Raw genomic sequence first — 3,495 nt, forward strand, 5'->3', positions numbered from 1 at the left:
GGAAATATCCTCAGCTGCATATGACACAGAGTCCCTGGACATAGCTAACTGGAGACCCCAAACACTCACACAGGGTAGGTTAGACAGAGTCTCCCCCCTGAGAGTGGCAAGAGAGACACAGTTCAGAGCCAACCCACACACAGCGCTGTTTATATAAAGGACACCCCTTATCAGCGCCCACTGTGTATACCAACATATGTGATTTCCGTGTGCTCCCAGCAAAAGTGGTTGATCCTATGGGCATAGGAGAGGTGTCCTTCCGACCCTGGAGGGTTAAGTCTGGCACCGGGGCTCGTCATACTGCAGGTGCCTTTAGCCAAATGAGCTCCCGTCTTCCAGCCGCCGCATATAGCGTCCTCCGTCTCTCGATCGTCAGCCTCACAGCAGCGGTGCACATGTTCTCACAGTGGTATGCAGCAACAGGTAGAAACCCCTGGGTCCCCAAAGGGCAAGTTCTCTGATGCGTTTCACTCCTATTTGGAGCTTCCTCATAGAGTGCATAAATTATAATATGAACAGATTTACACAGAATACAGGTTGGACCCGATGGGCATTTTGCCTCTTTTCAACCTCACGTGCTATGTAACTATGTAACATTCTTGAAGTCAACTTGAGATTTCTTTGTTATTCAGTCACACTGTCCTTTATTACACTTCAAGATGCTGACATACCCGAGATTCGAACCATGTGGCAATGCAGTCTATTCATTGAGCTATCTGCTCTTGCATTCTAAGCTAGAGAATTCTAACCATTTTAAGTTTACAGCTAAGCAGATCTATGCAGTGTGTGGCTGCAAGAGATTGGATGTGTGACTGCACACTACATAGATCTGCTCAATTACAATGCTGATTATTTTTTTTTACAAAGTACCAGTAGCTTCATATAGTGTTTTTATGTAGGATAAAACAGCTTTATGATTAGGGTGTTTGATCAGAATTCAACAGGTTAAGGGGTTGAACTCTGGGTATGGCAGTATATTGAAATGTGTTATGTAATAAACAGTATAGTAACTGAATAACAAGTTAATTGCATGCATGTGGTACAAAGAGGAGATGTGTCCAAATCCATTTTCTTGCAGTGGTCTGTAAATGTGATATTATATAAATATATATAAAAGTCACAGTACACCCTTTTGTATCAAAAACTATGCAGAAATACTGTGTGTGTATATATATATATATATATATATATATATAATTGCAAAAACCCTCACTCTCTCACTGACTGACTCATTACTAATTCTATTACTTCTCGCCGGTGGTGCTCATGGAGCCGGGAGGGGTCTCCTACCCCTCTGCAGGTTGTGGCCTACTGGCGTCCATGGAGCTGAGACCTGGAGCTGCTCAGACCGGCCACGCCGAGGGATTTGCTGCCGGAGCTGAGCGGCGCTGTGTGTGATCAGGGATTTGCGGGCTCCTGTGAAGCCCATGGTGACGGTGCCTGTATCCCTGCGAAGCCATTGGGAGGAGGCAGCGGGTGCCCTGAGCTGAGCTGCGGTGGCCATCTTTGGTGCTACAAGTAAGTGGAAGTGCTGCCTGATATGCCCTTCACCACCGAGTAGTGCTAGAGAAATAGCCAGCAGTAGTGACTAGGTTTCCACTGCCTCTTGGATCCTCTGTAGTGTCCAGACAGTAACTGATACCCACCCTCCCCTTCACACTGATCTGTGGGCAAACAGCCATATTTGGGAGCACACAACTACTGTACTTCCCTACCTTCTCTATCCTTGTCTATGAAGGTGCCTTTTCAATGCAAAACCCCAGATAACCAGACCCTGCAATTTGCCTGCATTCTCTCTGAGTCGATTCTTTATAACACATTGTACAACTAGTTGAGGCCTCACTCAGGGTTGCCTACCCTCCCGCATTCAGCGGGAGGCTCCCGTTTTTAACATGAGCCTCCCGCTGCCCCGCAAATGCTCCCGGTCCTCCCGGTTTTTCATTCTACTCGCTGAAAGTGCATACTGCGCATGCGCGAGTGGAAGTCATTATTTAAATGCCGGCCGCCGATACAGACAACCACGCGGTGGCTCTCATTTAAATAACATGAGGACCCCATCATGCACCGCCCGTGCAGGCCCCGCCTCCCGTCATTCTGGACTTACACATGTGCATTCTCCTGACGTCGGTCGCGTCCGGCCACTGCGGAGTTATGGATTGCTGTGGCCAGGAAGTCCCCTACTCTAGCACTTTGCCTGTACTTCAAGCTCCTCCCTGTATACTGTACACTGAGAGGAGACGGGCTGCAGCTGGTCATAGGGTGAGAGAGCTGAGGCAGGGGTGCCTCAGATGGATCGGGCACAGCAGCGATGGATCCCAGCCGTGACCGGGGTAGGAGCAGAGAAACCCTCACAGAAAAAAATGGTTAGAGGTGTAGGTGTGTGTTGGTCCAGGTGTGCACAGGAAGCTGAGGAGTGGAGGCATGGGTATCTAAGTGCAGGGACTTGGGCTGGGGAGTCAGGACCCAGCAGAGCTGTGGACCTCCCTCCTCCTCTCCTCTTACTTCACGCTGCTGCTGTCTTTCACTTCAAACTCCTGCAACTCCGAGACCTCTGTGTTTTCATTTGCCCACTTGAAGCTCCACCTCCTCTCACTGCACATCTGTCAGTCTGCAACGTGAGGCTGCAGCTGAGCTCACTGAATAACACATGTAAGTTGTAAGGCTGGCCTGGCCTGAGGAGGGGAGCTCATGGCTTGTTCTGTGGTGCCCCCTCTCTGAGAGGTGCTCTCCCTCCTCCTATTTGCTGCTACTTTCTGCTGGCAGTTTCTTTACTTTTTTCTTAGTTCTAAAAAAAAAGATTGTAGGCAGAATCCCCATATGCACAGCAGCACAAGTCATCTGGACACTGCCCTGGTTATTGGTCTGTGCAGCAGCTGTCTCCATTCCTGGGTGCCCCTCTCTGTGAGTCTGTGTCCCCACCCCATGACAGCAGCACACACAGTCACAGGCAGTGCTCGAAGTGGGCCTGTATACACCGGTATGGCATACCGGCACTTCGAGCACTGACCGCTGAAGACCCCTGCCGCCGCTATCATTTCAAACTTAGCGCTATTCAAGAGCCAATTGGAACTCTCGAACCGGCAGCCATAAAGGAGCGGCCGCTCCTGATTGGCTGCCGGTCCGCTTCAGATTTGGAATGATAGGCGGACTGGACGCAGTGGGAGGCACCAGAGTCGCACTGAAGGCCATCGCCGCCAGCCACATCCTTCTCCTCTGTACCGCCACCACCGATGACGACCACAGCCTCCTCACTGCCACTGCAGCTGACCACAGCCTCCTCAGTACAGCAGCCGCCGATCACAACCTCCGCCTCCGCACCACTGCCCATTAGATAATCTTAACCTGCTGCCTTTCTCTCCCTACTGTATGTCCTTCCCGTCCCTCTCTCTGTCACTGTCCCTGCTGTCACTTTCCCTCTTACTCTGTCACTCTCACTGTTCCTGCTGTCACTCTCCCTGTCCCTCTGTCATCTCTCTGTCACTCTCCATGTCCCTA

Source organism: Pseudophryne corroboree, chromosome 5 (genome assembly GCF_028390025.1).
Source record: "Pseudophryne corroboree isolate aPseCor3 chromosome 5, aPseCor3.hap2, whole genome shotgun sequence".
Lineage (NCBI taxonomy): Eukaryota > Metazoa > Chordata > Amphibia > Anura > Myobatrachidae > Pseudophryne > Pseudophryne corroboree.